Here is an 18242-nt window from a genome sequence, read left to right as displayed (position 1 = left end):
TAGAAAAACACTGTAGCAAACTTTAGTAAATGTAAACAAACCCTTTTTTTACCTCAAAAGGAGTAATGCAGAACTTTAAGTTCCCACAACTTAATATAAGTGCAAAATGTGAACCCACAAACCTTATAAACACAAAGCCGGCACTCTTATTAGCTTATTGAAAATAAACCCCGGGGTACCCCTTTAATGTTTTTGTTGCAGGCCTGAATGTAGCTTGGGATCGTGGAAACCATAAACACAGTGGTTGCTTCACCCAGCCGGGCACAGAAAAAATAAAAAGGTACCTTACTGGTCAGGACTGTATCCTCCTGCCCACTGGCTGATGGCTGGAGAACAGGTGATTGCAAGAGAAAATCCAGCCCAAGGAAACCAAAGACCTGTCACTGCCGAAGCCGCGGTGCTCACGCCTCGTCTGCAGCTCCCCGCTCCGTCCCCACAGTCACGGACGCAACAGTTGGCGGGGTGCCAACTAGTCCGGTCCTGTGAGCTTCTAGCTTCTGCTTTAGCCGCTAGCCTCCCGACGTCCTCACCTGCGGAGTAGTTCACTCACAAACATATGGAAGTCACTCTCAAGTCCTCTGGAGCGTCTGGATTAAACACCTCCACGAACCTGGTCACTCACGTCTGCTCAGCAGTCTCATTTCGTTCCTGCTTTTCCCTTAAGGCTCCTCGTGTGCCTTCTCCCTGCTTAATCAGTCCTCCTCTCCTCATTGTCCCTCCTGGACAAACACCTGAGAAGTTACGTTCCGGCCAATCCACAATTAACCCCTTAAATGCCATACATCTTGTTTTTACAAATAAATCATAGTTCAAATAAAACATTAAACATATAATATATATTTAAATTGCTTTTAACCTTTTATACATTTTAATGAATTTAAACCTTTTTAATCTTTTTTATATACTTTGATGAAATGACAATTAATATCACGTTACATTTTTAACCGGGTTACACTTGAATTAATTATATAGGTATCCTCGTACTAAACAAGAAGTCTCCCCGTCGGGGAATCGAACCCTGGTCTTCTGCGTGACAGGCAGAGATACTGTCCACTATACTAACGAGGATAGCCATTTTATTATTTTCTTTTCATAGCCCGGTTCTCATGAATTTTAGAGGACCTCCAGCGGGGTCTCTGGGACTCCAAAGACGCTCATCCACGGTTGTTTCACCTCTCCAGCTCCTTCCAGGGCTGAGAAACCAGCCATCAACCTGTGTCAGGCACTTAATATGTTTATTTTCTTCCTGCAAAGTTGGACATTTTAAAGTGTCGGTGAAAGGAGAATGACTGGCTCTTGGTCAGTTGTGGAACTGCAACAAAAATTCATTTCTGCATGAGACCCAATGCGAGAAAGAGATGGTCGGCCTTCCTGTCCACCAAGAAGGACTGCAGTGGTTTTCCAAGTCCAAATAATGTTATTGCAAAGTCATACATGTTTCTGCCCAGTTTCGACCAGGGGACCTTTCGCGTGTGAGGCGAACGTGATAACCACTACACTACGGAAACTGACATGCTTTGAAAATGGCGGGTATAATCCCCAAAAATCCTGTAAAAAATATCTGCTACAATTCTTGACAGCAAGATGGATACCTGCAGGTCAAGTCAAAGTCCAGAGTGTTAACCATGACACCATGGAATCCCCTTCTGCTGTTAATATGGTTCCCTGGCAAGTGTCACTCTACGTAATGTGCTATAATGTGAGCTCAGACAATGGGAGATACAGTTCTGATCCTACCTGGAATAAAGTTAAATTAATTCTTATCATCCTGCATTTTCATCCGTCTCTCAGTGCTGGACCACTGATCAACCATCACTAGCTCCAGAACAAGGACTGGAGCAGATCAGTAGTGAGGAAGAAGAGGAGAGCGACCAAAGAACCAGAGTTTTAAAGAGATTTACCACCACCAATGTAGACACAACATCTGCTCTGTCCCTCTAAAACCTTGTTTGGATATCTCAGTCAACTTCTGCTGCAGGTTGACTTTCATATCCCAGTGATGCTCTATGCTGTCCTAAATAATTCCTCTTTTTACTTGACAGAAATATTTTCAGTCTTCAGAACATCTTCAATTACATTTTCTGTGTGTCTATAATCCTACCTCAATCAGAGTTTCCTCTGATCCAGCTGCAGCATTGAGAAGCTTTTTTGGCAGGCAGACAGCAACTCTAGAGTCTAATTTCTTAATGAGCATTGTTTACTTGAATTAATTATGTAGGTATCCTCGTACTAAAGAAGAAGTCTCCCCGTCGGGGAATCGAACCCCGGTCTTCTGCGTGACAGGCAGAGATACTGTCCACTATACTAACGAGGACAGCGATTTTATCATTTTCTTTGCAGAAGGTGACTGAAGGTCCTAACAGAAAACCTGAAACCACAACATGAGTGAAAAGCAATATGAGCCTGAGCATCTGACAGAGTGCTGTCCATGGTACCAGTAGCGTCTGGGTGTTTAGGGTACCAGGGCCATGGACCTCCAGCTCCACGGGCTGGATCTTTCACTCCGGTGGACGGTCGGGGGGGCGCTTAAGAGTGGGTCCCCGGGTTCGGATGGTGAGCCGGGTCTTTGGGTGGCTCCAGGTGAGCCGGGATGGAGGTGGTGTCTTGGGGCTGAAGCCATGAGGCTAAGTGGTTCCGGGCTGGCTGTGGTGAGTTTTTCTCCAGGACGAGGGGAGACGCGGCGCAGCTTTCAGCCGTCTCAGTGCGATGGGAACGCGGATGTAAGCCCCTCTATTCTCCGCTGGCTCTCCGCCGCCTCAGCGGGGTGGGAACGTGGATGAAGCCGCGCGATTCTCGGCTGGTTCCCCAGATATAGCCAATAAAAAATGTGTATACTTTCCTACAAACCTATTTCATTGTGTTCCAAATGCTATGAAACGTGCTCTAAACCACTTTCTGGAAGAACCTTTTCGGACGTGGAAATAAGTACTTTTTTCCGGTCACGGTCCGCCAAACTCCCATGTCTGTTTTGAAATACGAGTCCGAGACCACCACGAGAGAGTTTAGATTATTCTGGAGGGTAGAACGGCGTCATTCGGCCCGAGTTTTGACCACTAAATCGCTCGGGTCGGGACTTCCAGCCGAGGACCGGTGATCGACGAAAAAGTGTCCGACAACGGTGCTCCTTTCTCGGACTCGGTCGGCTGGAAGTCCCGGTCCTTGGCCCGGTTCTCATGAATTTTAGAGGACCTCCAGCGGGGTCTCTGGGACTCCAAAGACGCTCATCCACGGTTGTTTCACCTCTCCAGCTCCTTCCAGGGCTGAGAAACCAGCCATCAACCTGTGTCAGGCACTTAATATGTTTATTTTCTTCCTGCAAAGTTGTACATTTTAAAGTGTAGGTGAAAGGAGGATGACTGGCTCTTGGTCAGTTGTGGAACTGCAACAAAAATTCATTTCTGCATGAGACCCAATGCGGGAAAGAGATGGTCGGCCTTCCTGTCCTGTCCACCAAGAAGGACTGCAGTGGTTTTCCAAGTCCAAATAATGTTATTGCAAAGTCATACATGTTTCCGCCCAGTTTCGACCAGGGGACCTTTCGCGTGTGAGGCGAACGTGATAACCACTACACTACGGAAACTGACATGCTTTGAAAATGGCGGGTATAATCCCCAAAAATCCTGTAAAAAATATCTGGTACAATTCTTGACAGCAAGATGGATACCTGCAGGTCAAGTCAAAGTCCAGAGTGTTAACCATGACACCATGGAATCCCCTTCTGCTGTTATTATGGTTCCCTGGCAAGTGTCACTCTACGTAATGTGCTATAATGTGAGCTCAGACAATAGGAGATACAGTTCTGATCCTACCTGGAATAAAGTTAAATTAATTCTTATCATCCTGCATTTTCATCCGTCTCTCAGTGCTGGACCACTGATCAACCATCACTAGCTCCAGAACAAGGACTGGAACAGATCAGTAGTGAGGAAGAAGAGGAGAGCGACCAAAGAACCAGAGTTTTAAAGAGATTTACCACCACCGATGTAGACACAACATCTGCTCTGTCCCTCTAAAACCTTGTTTGGATATCTCAGTCAACTTCTGCTGCAGGTTGACTTTCATATCAGAGTGATGCTCTATGCTGTCCTAAATAATTCCTCTTTTTACTTGACAGAAATATTTTCAGTCTTCAGAACATCTTCAATTACATTTTCTGTGTGTCTATAATCCTACCTCAATCAGAGTTTCCTCTGATCCAGCTGCAGCATTGAGAAGCTTTTTTGGCAGGCAGACAGCAACTCTAGAGTCTAATTTCTTAATGAGCATTGTTTACTTGAATTAATTATGTAGGTATCCTCGTACTAAACAAGAAGTCTCCCCATCAGGGAATCGAACACCGGTCTTCTGCGTGACAGGCAGAGATACTGTCCACTATACTAACGAGGATAGCCATTTTATTATTTTCTTTGCAGAAGCTGACTGAAGGTCCTAACAGAAAACCTGAAACCACAACATGAGTGAAAAGCAATATGAGCCTGAGCATCTGACAGAGTGCTGTCCATGGTACCAGTAGCGTCTGGGTGTTTAGGGTACCAGGGCCATGGTCCTCCAGCTCCACGGGCTGGATCTTTCACTCCGGTGGACGGTCGGGGGGGGGGGGGCTTAAGAGTGGGTCCCCGGGTCCGGACGGTGAGCCGGGTCTTTGGGTGGCTCCAGGTGAGCCGGGATGGAGGTGGTGTCTTGGGGCTGAAGCCATGAGGCTAAGTGGTTCCGGGCTGGCTGTGGTGAGCTTTTCCCCAGGACGAGGGGAGACGCGGCACGGCTTTCAGCCGTCTCAGTGCGATGGGAACGCGGATGTAAGCCCCTCTATTCTCCGCTGGCTCTCCGCCGCCTCAGCGGGGTGGGAACGTGGATGAAGCCGCGCGATTCTCGGATGGTTCCCCAGATATAGCCAATAAAAAATTTGTATAATTTCCTACAAACCTATTTCATTGTGTTCCAAATGCTATGAAACGTGCTCTAAACCACTTTCTGGAAGAACCTTTTCGGACGTGGAAATAAGTACTTTTTTCCGGTCACGGTCCGCCAAACTCCCATATCTGTTTTGAAATACGAGTCCGAGACCACCACGAGAGAGTTTAGATTATTCTGGAGGGTAGAACGGCGTCGTTCGGCCCGAGTTTTGACCACTAAATCTCTCGGATCGGGACTTCCAGCCGAGGACCGGTGATCGACGAAAAAGTGTCCGACAACGGTGCTCCTTTCTCGGACTCGGTCGGCTGGAAGTCCCGGTCCTTGGCCCGGTTCTCATGAATTTTAGAGGACCTCCAGCGGGGTCTCTGGGACTCCAAAGACGCTCATCCACGGTTGTTTCACCTCTCCAGCTCCTTCCAGGGCTGAGAAACCAGCCATCAACCTGTGTCAGGCACTTAATATGTTTATTTTCTTCCTGCAAAGTTGTACATTTTAAAGTGTCGGTGAAAGGAGAATGACTGGCTCTTGGTCAGTTGTGGAACTGCAACAAAAATTCATTTCTGTATGAGACCCAATGCGAGAAAGACATGGTCGGCCTTCCTGTCCTGTCCACCAAGAAGGACTGCAGTGGTTTTCCAAGTCCAAATAATGTTATTGCAAAGTCATACATGTTTCCGCCCAGTTTCGACCAGGGGACCTTTCGCGTGTGAGGCCAACGTGATAACCACTACACTACGGAAACTGACATGCTTTGAAAATGGCGGGTATAATCGCCAAAAATCCTGTAAAAAATATCTGCTACAATTCTTGACAGCAAGATGGATACCTGCAGGTCAAGTCAAAGTCCAGAGTGTTAACCATGACACCATGGAATCCCCTTCTGCATTTATTATGGTTCCCTGGCAAGTGTCACTCTACGTAATGTGCTATAACATGAGCTCAGACAATGGGAGATACAGTTCTGATCCTACCTGGAATAAAGTTAAATTAATTCTTATCATCCTGCATTTTCATCCGTCTCTCAGTGCTGGACCACTGATCAACCATCACTAGCTCCAGAACAAGGACTGGAAAAGATCAGTAGTGAGGAAGAAGAGGAGAGCGACCAAAGAACCAAAGTTTTACCACCACCGATGTAGACACAACATCTGCTCTGTCCCTCTAAAACCTTGTTTGGATATCTCAGTCAACTTCTGCTGCAGGTTGACTTTCATATCCCGGTGATGCTCTATGCTGTCCTAAATAATTCCTCTTTTTACTTGACAGAAATATTTTCAGTCTTCAGAACATCTTCAATGACATTTTCTGTGTGTCTATAATCCTACCTCAATCAGAGTTTCCTCTGATCCAGCTGCAGCATTGAGAAGCTTTTTTGGCAGGCAGACAGCAACTCTAGAGTCTAATTTCTTAATGAGCATTGTTTACTTGAATTAATTATGTAGGTATCCTCGGACTAAACAAGAAGTCTCCCCGTCGGGGAATCGAACCCCGGTCTTCTGCGTGACAGGCAGAGATACTGTCCACTATACTAACGAGGATAGCGATTTTATTATTTTCTTTGCAGAAGCTGACTGAAGGTCCTAACAGAAAACCTGAAACCACAACATGAGTGAAAAGCAATATGAGCCTGAGCATCTGACAGAGTGCTGTCCATGGTACCAGTAGCGTCTGGGTGTTTAGGGTACCAGGGCCATGGTCCTCCAGCTCCACGGGCTGGATCTTTCACTCCAGTGGCCGGTCGGGGGGGGGGGCTTAAGAGTGGGTCCCCGGGTTCGGACGGTGAGCCGGGTCTTTGGGTGGCTCCAGGTGAGCCGGGATGGAGGTGGTGTCTTGGGGCTGAAGCCATGAGGCTAAGTGGTTCCGGGCTGGCTGTGGTGAGTTTTTCTCCAGGACGAGGGGAGGCGCGGCTTTCAGCCGTCTCAGTGCGATGGGAACGCGGATGTAAGCCCCTCTATTCTCCGCTGGCTCTCCGCCGCCTCAGCGGGGTGGGAACGTGGAAGAAGCCGCGCGATTCTCGGCTGGTTCCCCAGATATAGCCAATAAAAAATGTTGGTAACACTTTACAATAAGGGTCCCTTAATTAACGTTAGTTAATGCATTATTAAGCATTAATTAACAGTTTAATAATAGTTAAATAACCATTATTATGTATTACTTAACATTAATTAGCATATTAGTTAATGCATTAATAAACAGTTAATTAATGCCTACTGCTCAGAGGTAATTAATACATTAGTAAGCATTAATAAACGTTACATGATGTAATTATTTATCCTTATGTATGCATTACTTAGTATTAAGTAATACATTAGTTAATACATAAGTAAAACGTTAATAATGTCCCTAGTAATCATTTACTAATGGTGTTTATTTGGAGTGAATAAGCATTAAGTAACAGCTACCTAATACATCTACTAATCATTCACTAATGGAGTACATGTTTACTGGATGGGCATTATTAAACAACTATTTAGAGTCTTAAGTAATCATTTCCTAATGGTGCTGTGTATGTTATCAGGTAGCTTACCTGACCTTATGAACGGTAACCTGACATAAACCTTAATAAATGTATAGGAGTGGCTCATAACCATTACTTAACCATTAGTAAAGGCTTGCTGGACCCTTATTGTAAAGTGTAACACATTTATCCCTTAGGTAACACATTATTAATGCTTAACTGCCACATAAGCATTACTTAACCATAATTAACCATTAGTAAATACTTTTCTGGACCCTTATTGTAAAGTGTAAAGTGTAACACATTTATCCCTTAAGTAACACATTATTAATGCTTAACTGCCTCATAAGCATTACTTAACCATTACTTAACCATTAGTAAAGCACAGGTTAGAGCATGTTGTTGGGATTAAAGGGACAGCTCTATGTTGGTTTAAATCATACCTATCTGACAGGTTCCAGTTTGTTCATGTACATGAGGTTTCTTCAGAACAGTCAAGGGTCTGTTATGGTGTTCCGCAGGGTTCAGTGCTAGGGCCAATCTTGTTCAGTTTATATATGCAGCCGTTGGGAAGTATAATCCAGAATCACGGCATACAATTTCATTGTTATGCTGATGATACGCAGCTCTATTTGTCTATGAAGCCGGATGAAACAGAACCGTTAGTTAAACTTCAGGCATGTCTTAGGGACATCAAGGACTGGATGTCCAGAAATTTCCTGCTTCTAAATTCAGATAAAACAGAGGTTATCATTCTTGGTCCAGAGCATCTTAGGAAGGGATTAGATGGTGTTGCGATGGCTTCCAGTGCAACTGTGAGAAATCTTGGTGTTATTTTCGATCAGGATTTGTCGTTTAAACCATATGTCAATCAGGTTTGTAAAATAGCCTTTTTCCATCTCCGTAATATTGCAAAGATTAGGAAAATCCTCTCACAGAGTGATGCAGAAAAACTAGTTCATGCGTTTGTATCTTCTAGACTAGATTACTGTAATGTGTTGTTAGCAGGATGTCCAAGTAATTTGCTGAATAGGCTCCAGCTGATCCAAAATGCAGCAGCACGAGTACTGACAGGAATTAGCAGGAGAGACCACGTCTCTCCAGTGTTAGCGTCGCTCCATTGGTTACCCGTAAAATTCAGAATCCAATTTAAAATTTTATTACTTGCGTATAAAGCCCAAAACGGCTTAGCTCCGCATTATTTGCAAGACCTGATAGTGCCTTATGTTCCTGTCAGAGCTCTCCGTTCTCAGAGTGCAGGTTTACTCGTAGTTCCTAGAGTATCTAAATGTAGATTTGGAGGGCGGGCGTTCTGCTATCAGGCGCCACTACTATGGAACCAACTTCCAATCTGGGTTAAGGGGGCTGACACCACCTCCACCTTTAAAACTAAACTTAAAACATTTCTGTTTAGTAAAGCCTATAGTTAGTGTTTAGTAAACCTCTAGCTGGTGTTGGTAAATCTCTAGGTAGTGTAAACTTTAGTGTGTCAGAGTCGCTCCTGTGGTTTCTTGTGCTGGCCCCCCTTCTCCTCCCTTTTCTCTCTTTTGTCCATGTTGCAGCATCCTTTGCCGGACACCGGAACCTGCAGTGTGGGAGTGAGGGGGGCAGGGTAACGGCCCCTTTTGGGCGGGGGAGAATGTTCGTCCCTCAAGACTCCTCTCCCTGGCCCTGCCCCTTCTCAACCTTTCCCCGACCCTGCACCCCAACCTGGGACTTGATGATTGGGCCGGAGCTTCGGGAGCTGCATGCTGGCCTGCGGTCCCCACCCCTGGTCATCCCGTTGCTGGCCCCCCCTTCTCCTCCCTTTTCTCTCTTTTGTCCTGCAGGTGGCCGTGGGTGGCTTGTAGCTTGCATTACGGAGCACAAGTCTTTTCCTGACCCTGCACCCCAACCTGGGACTTGCTGATTGGGCCGGAGCTTCGGGAGCTGTGTGGTGGCCTGCGGTCCCCACCCCCGGTCATCCCGTTGCTGCTTCCACCTGCCTGCTGTGCTGTTGCCGTCCCTGACCCACCAGTCTGGCCCTCGGCAGGAGGGTCCCCCCTGATGAGCCTGGTCCTGCTCAAGGTTTCTTCCCTCCTAAAGGGGAGTTTTTCCTTGCCACTGTTTGGCTTAAGGTTTTTCTCCCACTAGGGGAGTTTTTACCTGCCATTGTTTATGTAATAACTGCTCGGGGGTCATGTTCTGGGTATGGGTCTCTGTAAAGCGTCTAGAGACAACTCTGTTGTATTAGACGCTATATAAATAAAATTGAATTGAATTGAATTGAAAGTAAAGGCTTGCTGGACCCTTATTGTAAAGTGTAACACATTTATCCCTTAGGTAACACATTATTAATGCTTAACTGCCTCATAAGCATTACTTAACCCTAGTTAACCATTAGTAAATACTTTCTGGACCCTTATTGTAAAGTGTAACACATGTATCCCTTAGGTAACACATTATTAATGCTTAACTGCCTCATAAGCATTACTTAACCATAGTTAACCATTAGTAAATGAAGCAATCACATATAAAGAAGTTTACACTTTTTATTTAAAACAAAATAAAACAGATTTTAACAGATAACATTTGTTATATGTATACAACATATACCATCATATATATATATATATATATATATATATATATATATATATATATATATATATATATATATATATATATACATCTGTGATAACAGATACGTAACAACAATTTGCACAGAGGTGATCTTTGAACAAACATTATTTAGTAACATAATACAATAACACAGTATGATGGGCTACCCTGTTTATCCTCCTTGCTCCCTTTTGACATGATGAGCTATGAGTGGCACCAGTTCCCTCCTCCCCCTCTTCTCCACCAAGCGAAGCACCGGCTTCCCTGGATGTCTTCGCCCTGGCCGCCTCCGCGTGCTTTGCACCCCCAGCGTCCCGAACACCCACTTCCTCCGCTTCCAGCCCCCAGCCATCCTGCCCCTTCCATACTGTGTTTTGGGGAAAATGACAGAACAAGAAACAAGATTATTAACCTTGTGTCAGATAAATGTATAATGTTAGCAGGAATAAAGTTGACAAATCTGATTAGACAAAGTAGAATGCAAGATTTCCATGGAATGGATGATTACTATAGCCAAATTTAAGAGTTTCTATAGGAATGATTCTGTCCCATTCTGTTTTTCATCACTATAAGCATGAACATTATAAATGATGGGCTGCTGTTTCAACTTGGCTTCTGTCGATCGGCAATCCAATCGTTTCACTGCGATTGAGAAGACAATCAACAATGTTTTATTTTCTTGCCGATGTTATAAAACATACACACATGCTGCTACAGCTGTGTAGCGCCACACCCATTGTGCTCTGGCTCAGCTGATCGACGCTCAGACAGCAGTTAGATCTTGCAGTTTTTAACTCTTTTTATAAACACAAAGTACAGCCAAATACCAGGCTAACAAAATACAGTATAGGTCTCTACATGTGGATGGTGGACCAGAGCATGTGAGGGAAACAGAGCAGGTGAGAATTTTCTTGCTCCTTGCTCACATACCTGTCCAAAAAAGCAGCGTTGTACACTTAAACCCAAACCTGGCATTGTCACATTCCAGTATGAGTTCTGTTTCAGGTCTCTTCCCTTCCACAGTTTGAATAATAATTTAATCAATTACATACTTTTCAATAACAAACAGATCCAGCTAGAAAACAAGCTGGTTGTGGGTCAGGTATGGGTTGCCCTGGAGCTAAATTGGAGCGGGATGGAGCAGGAGCGCTGGTACAACTTTTAAAATAAAAATCCGCACCCTGCTCCCTGCTGGAGGCCGCATATTTGCACTTTCCCACCAACTTTTACTGTTGCGCTTGTATTTGGTGCCTTTTGCATCTTCAATTAGTAAATGTCTTTGACATAACATTTAAACTCTTCTTTCTAAACATATTTCTGATAATTGCACATGATTTTGTAATGTTTTACCTCAAAATTCTGATCAAATTTTACATATTGAATCTTTGAATACTAATTAATTTTTCCACATTGGTGATGTGGTTATAACTAGTCTCGTTTCCAAACTCTAATGTTTCAAAATGATTGTCTGGGGAAGTTCCGCCTCAATTTTGTAAAAATAAGCGGGTGTCTGGGGGGAAACGTTTTGTGAGTTTAAAAAAAAACAGTGTTGCAAAACCAACCAACAGTCTTTTAGGGTGGGCCTTTCGTTGCTAACATTGCTGATGTTTCTGGTAAGGTGTGTGCAAAGCAGAGCTAACCAATCATTGGTTGAGGACGAAAGACTAACACAGATTTTCATTTAATTTAATTTACTTGTTCTGCCCATGGAAACATTCAAATTGTACCAAAGGAAATAGCAAACAATTGCATCTTTATCCATGTTCAGAAAGGAAAAGGAAAAAGAAAACTCTTATTTAACCTGCCTATTTTACTTTTAACTTCCCCAGACATTCAAGTCTTGTCCAGTCTCGACCTGAACGTTGGGCATCACAAGACTAAGTCATAATTAGCAGCTTAATAATTTGTAGCAGTTAATATAAAAAGTTACCTTTCTTTTATGTCTGAAGTGACTCATCTATCACCACGAAATGCTCCTTCCCCCATTTCTCTGTCCTGCTCTATGATGCAGCCTCTCCATCGCTGTCACGCAGACCTCCCTTAGTTACTTTAACATTCTTGAAAGGGTTCTTGAGGATGCAGCAATGTTGTCCATCATGAAATCAAGCTGGCGAATAATAATAATAATAATAATAATAATGATAATAATAATAATAATAATAATAATAATAATAATAATAATAATAATACTGACCAAAAAAGTTATCCCACAATGTTAGCCAAAGTTACCTACCATTCAAATCGGTCCACAGATCCACCATCTTTTTCTTCAGCTTCATTTTGTGATGGCACCGGTTGCACTTGACTTTCCATCTCAGTATTTTTTTCTTTTGGAGCCATTCAATTAGTTTGAGGTGTTTGTGTTTTTTTTGCCTTCTGTCAGCTCACTCAACTTGTTTGCTAACTTTAACCCACGCATGCCGTGTGCTCCTAAAATGAAACGTGCAGCTTGGTAAATGGCTATTCTGTTAAAATTACTGTCCGTCCTGCCAGAACATTCTGCTCCTCCTACAAGGCAGTTACACCCAGGTTACACCGCGATAACTCCTGCGTTCTGGTGCGCGCCAATGCTGCGTTCATGACACCTCAGAACTCTGGGATTCCCCATTGAAAACTCCCATTTCTGTCTTCAAAGCATTCCAGACATTGACATTAGACATTGTTGTGTGATGTCAGAAAACTTATTCTCCAAGAAGACTCTGAATTTCCCGAGTAGGAGCACCAATATTAGGCCTTAGTTAAAACCTTAGTTCCGAATTGGCATGAACGCCGCACGCCGCACTTTTTTCTTTGCGCGCACTGACCGCGGCCCCATCTACAGAAGCGTCTCAGGATGGATGAGCTCGGAGTCTCACCTCGCAGGACCAGGCTAACCACGCAGAAGAAAAAAGCGGAAAAGGGAAATTCATCTGGAGAACATGGTAAGATTAATCTAACTACGTTTGTGTTTTTTAGCATTGTTTTATAGTGATTTTATTGTTAGGGTAACGTAGGGGTGCATGTATATGCACCCTGAGGTATTTGTATTTTAATGATTTTAATTGTGGGTCTCTCTGTTTGTAGGACTGAAACTTTCACTGTTTTTGTAGAGGTATGTAAAAGATGATTTTTAAACCTCACAACAGGTCCTACAAATATTTTAACAGTGCTTTCTTTTACTTTTAGGCATAGCACTGACTGCCGTTTTATTTTAGTTTAGTATTTTATGTTTTAGTTGTATTGGTTTTATTGTCTTTTAGGATTTTAAGGTTTAGTTTTAACATTCTGTCGTCTCCTTTTCTAGTGTTGCGGCTGGTGGTGTCCTCCATTCACCGTGTGGTCGGGGCGCTGGGAGTTCACTTATCGTGTGGTGGTTTGATTTGATGTGTGTTGGGTTTATACTTCTTTTCTTTAATATTTCTGATTTACGTTACTCCCAGTGTCCTAGGCAGTGAGTGGTTGGCTCCCCAGCCGTGATGTGTCTGTCTATCTTCTTTTTCTTCATCAACTGTGGTATTTTAGAGTTTTAGACATGTTAAATAAATGGCAGATTGACCCACGCTGACCGTCTTGGCCTCGTAATTGAGCCCCTGTTTATCAGATCATCCTCGAGGTTACATAAGGTAAACAGAAATACTTAAATAGTAACTCAGCTATGGGTGGCAACCCATAGCTAAATAACAAAATCAAAAATGTAACCAAAAACTAAACGACATAACCAGATGTGACTCAAAAGAAAGAAAATAAATAAACTGAAAGAAAAATGCTCTAAACAGCTGGCCCAAGGAGGAACCAGAAAGCAAATGAATAATTAGCCAAAAAGAAATAAACCAACAAACAAAGAAACACAACAATTGCGGTGGGGCTTCCGTCTGATGCTGCGTGGAGAGCCGCAACCAGAATTAAAACAATGGCGAGGAAGTCAGAGTGAAAACGAAACGGCTGCACCAAGGCTGGAGGCCGCGGAGGTTTGACTTGGATGGCTGAATAAGCTGTGCAGTGGATCCTAGGAGCGCAGGAGGAGAGAAAACTTCTGCAGATTTCACAGCGATAAAGAGAGCTTTAACGCTCACGATCCAGTCCCAGTCTGCAAAACAGCAGAGAGGGGACACCACACTTCCTCCAGCTGCAACCCAACTGACACGGCCAACACTTGCGAACGACCACACAATCATGCCAAGACCAAGCTAACAGAGCACGCCAAACAACTGGAGCAAGCCGACACAGGTCCTTTCCAGGTCAATGCCAGGGAGAGGATGCAACCTGCAGGAGTGCAGTACTTAACAGGTGATGCCAAATGAACAATCAAGCAGCTGTGATGCTGATTGAGTGGGAGGGGGTGGGGCAGAGCAACACCCGACCTGCCACATTCGTTAAACTGTTAGCTCTTAATGTTAACTTTATGACACTTTTTTCAAGTTGTCATAACAAATACATCATTCTGACAAAATGTAAACTTTTCAAAAAGATGCTGCATATTTGACTCAGTAACACTTGAATAATGGAGAAGAAGTTTGTCGGTAAATTTGAAAGACTGACTTCTCAGTCATGTAACTGAAAGGGTGTGTGTAGAAGCTAATACACCTCCTGAAGGCTGACACTTTTTTAAACGAAAGAACCAAACACGGGAGCGGGATGGATGAGACGTCACTGAAACTTGATGTGATGAAGCTCTGCTGCCCCTGCTAGTTTTGGGGGGGTCACCAGACATAAAACCTGTTTTCTCTGTATTTTGAAGGTAGAGGCTTAGATTTATTAGGAATTCGTCTGAAAAAAATTATTATAGGTAAGAATTACAGTACATAAATATGTGGTTATAATGGGAGTCAATGGGGCAAATTTGGACATGAAAGTAAAGAGTTTAAGTTTTTTTAAATGAACTCTCATTGTTCCAAAAATAATAATGCATCAAAATAAATGTTATCAATTATTGACATAGTCAATGCTGTAATATATTTCACTTTGAACCTAATTTTTGAAAATATTGCATATTTTGTGATTTTCCTATTGAAAAAATCAGGAGTTGTAAAAATAATATTTAAAGATTATAATTAACTTTATATCTATGGCTACGTCTGAAGTTGTTGAAAAGATTTTATGTGGTGAAAGTGAAAATAAATATGTATTACATTTTTATTGCACTTTTATGAGATGGTAGTCAATGAGGCAAATTTGGACTATGGGTAAAAAGTGTATATTAATTTTAAGGGATGCTCGAGGGTTAAAGAATGATGGGTGTGTACGCTGTGAGTGCGAAAGTTGTGTCATAGCTGTGTTTGTTGTTGTAGGTGTTTGTATACAATAAGCAATCAAACTGATGTAATCAACTATCAATCCTTGCATCCATAGCTTTGACATGTCTCAAGGAGGCTCAACAGTCCAGAAGAGAAGACAGTGATGATGAAGCGATGAGGGGATCTGAGATGCAGCATGACAGTGAAGACGACAATGAGGATGACTCTGAATCCAGCTCTGAATCCAGCTCTGACAGGATAAGGAGAAAAAGGCGAAGAAAAGCAAACATCGCTCTCGCCTGCGGGGTATGTGAAACGTATTTCTTGGCTTGCTTGAGCTGTATGTGTCTGTTGTCCCTACAAGTAGATCAATCTCTCATGACAAGCTGACAGGGCTTGAAATTAACTTTTTGAATTACTACCCAAGTAGTTAGTAGATGAAAAAAGTTATTAGCCAACCAGATTTTTTACTAGCCAAAACCAAAACGTTGCTTTACTTTTGTATTTCGACATCACTTGTATATAGCAGTCATCGTAGTACCATATTACATCAACCCTGTTTTTCTATACGCTACAATTATCATTCAGTAGTGTACTACTATACTATTGGTGGAAAATGAGATTGCATGATGTGTTCTTGTATAATTTAATTTCAGTAGTTGCCTACTTAATTGTAAATCTAACATTTATGGAGGAATATATAGCATTACACCTTCAAAGTAACACTTTGATCCTGTCCTGTCTGTATATTCTATAATGCAGCAGGTCTATTGTATAAATAATGTGTTTATTCTGGGCTGGATAAAAATGTCCAAATGAGAACGAACAAGTGAATTTAAAAACAAGCAGCCTTTTTATTATTAGCTCGAAAGTGTCTTATTAAGACTACAACAACCAACCTAGCCTGTCTTAAGACAACCACAATGTCATGGTTTGGTTTTTCTTAGAACCCAAGTGCAGGAGACAGAGGGAGGGCAGAGGCAGGAGTTCTCAAAAACAAAAAGATTTAATCCACAAAAGGCAAAACAAAGCGCTGCAGAGCAGGATAGACAAAAAACCAGGATCATGAAAAAAGTACGAGGAGACATGGAGGAAGACACAGTACGGACCGACAGAGCACAAAGGAATGACAAGACAAGATATACTGAGGGGATAACGAGACATGACGAGACACAGGTGCAGACACAATCAGGGCAGATGGGACACAGGCGGGGCAAGACAGAAACTGAAGGCAAACTGGAGGCTGGGGGAATGTCAACCTACCTACCTTGACAGAACCCCCCCCTCAAGGGACAGATCCCAGATGTCCCACTCGGCCTACCACCCAGGGCGGGCGGAGGGGGCCTGGAGGAGGGCCCAGGCCAACACACGGCCAACGTTCCGGGGGCCGTCCTGGGGACTGTGCAGACCTGCGAGACAGCTCCGGGGGTCGCCCACGAAGCCGGGCAGACCGGCGAGAACGCTCGGGGGGCCGCCCACGAGGCCTAGGCCTGGGTCTTGACGCGGGTCTCGGCGTGGGGCTTGGCGCGGGTCTCGGCGTGGGGCTTGGCGGTCTTGGCGTGGGGCTCAGCGTGGGGCTTGGCGGTCTTGGCGTGGGGCTCGGCGTGGGTCTTGGCGTGGGGCTTGGCGGTCTCGGCGTGGGGCTTGGCGGTCTCGGCGTGGGGCTTGGCGGTCTCGGCGTGGGGCTTGGCGGTCTCGGCGTGGGGCTTGGCGGTCTCGGCGTGGGGCTTGGCGGTCTTGGCGTGGGGCTCGGCGTGGGGCTTGGCGTGGGGCTTGGCGTGGGGCTTGGCGTGGGGCTTGGCGTGGGGCTTGGCGTGGGGCTTGGCGGTCTTGGCGTGGGGCTTGGCGGTCTTGGCGTGGGGCTTGCCGTGGGGCTAGGCGGTCTTGGCGTGGGGCTTGGCGGTCTTGGCGTGGGGCTTGGCGGTCTTGGCGTGGGGCTTGGCGGTCTTGGCGTGGGGCTTGGCGGTCTTGGCGTGGGGCTTGGCGGTCTTGGCGTGGGGCTTGGCGGTCTTGGCGTGGGGCTTGGTGTGGGGCTTGGCGTGACGGGGACATGGCTCTGGAACGTGACATGGCTCAGGAACGGGACACGGCTCAGGAACGGGACACGGCTCCGTAACGTGACATGGCTCAGGAACGTGACATGGCTCAGGAACGGGACATGGCTCAGGAACGGGACATGGCTCAGGAACGGGACATGGCTCAGGAACGGGACATGGCTCAGGAACGTGACATGGCTCAGGAACGTGACATGGCTCAGGAACATGACATGGCTCAGGAACATGACATGGCTGCGGGGGTACCCGGGTCCGAGGCGCCGGCTGCGGGGGTACCCGGGTCCGAGGCGCCGGCTGCGGGGGTACCCGGGTCCGGGGCGCCGGCTGCGGGGGTACCCGGGTCCGGGGCGCCGGCTGCGGGGGTGCCCGGGTCCGTGGTGCTGGCCCCCCCTCGAGGGGCGCCGGCCCCCCCTCAAGGGACAGATCCCAGATGTCCCCAGAGTCCACATCCAGGGCGGGCTGGGGGGGGACACGGGTCCTCGGAGCTGGCTGGGGGGGGACACGAGTCCTCGGAGCTGGCTGGGGGGGGACACGAGTCCTCGGAGCCGGCTGGGGGGGGACACGAGTCCTCGGAGCCGGCTGAGGGGGGTCCGAAACCTGATGGGGGGCTGATGCGTCCGGGACCACCACAGGAACGTGGGGAGGTGCATCCGAGACCACCAAAGGAACATGGGGAGGTGCGTCTGGGACCACCACAGGAACAGGGACAGGTGCAGGAGCTGGAGCCGGAACAGGCTGGGGCTGGCGCTGGCGCTGACGCCGTCGCCGTTGCATCTGCAGGCTCCTGGGTCCACCCAGAGCCAGGCGTGTTCCCCAAAAGGGGTCCCAACACTCCCGCACGTTTTTAGCCGCTTCACGGCAAAGGAAGTCCCACATGGTGAGGTACTCTCCCGCTGGGTCCACCTGGTCGGTCCGTTCTGTCATGGTTTGGTTTTTCTTAGAACCCAAGTGCAGGAGACAGAGGGAGGCCAGAGGCAGGAGTTCTCAAGAACAAAAAGATTT

The 18242-nt window shown here is 45.6% G+C and overlaps 2 non-coding genes across 2 annotated transcripts; both read right to left on the bottom strand.

The window, feature by feature from the left end:
• Positions 1-2242: 2242 nt before the first annotated feature.
• Positions 2243-2314, bottom strand: trnad-guc (transfer RNA aspartic acid (anticodon GUC)). Its single transcript has one exon. It is a non-coding gene; the product is annotated as a tRNA-Asp (tRNA).
• A 4066-nt stretch (positions 2315-6380) lies between these two features.
• trnad-guc (transfer RNA aspartic acid (anticodon GUC)) lies at positions 6381-6452 on the bottom strand. The gene has a single exon. It is a non-coding gene; the product is annotated as a tRNA-Asp (tRNA).
• Positions 6453-18242: the final 11790 nt, after the last annotated feature.

This window comes from Cololabis saira, chromosome 13, assembly GCF_033807715.1.
Source record: "Cololabis saira isolate AMF1-May2022 chromosome 13, fColSai1.1, whole genome shotgun sequence".
Lineage (NCBI taxonomy): Eukaryota > Metazoa > Chordata > Actinopteri > Beloniformes > Belonidae > Cololabis > Cololabis saira.
The sequence above is the reverse complement of the archived record's forward strand: the minus strand, read 5'-3'. Positions and strand labels throughout refer to the sequence as shown.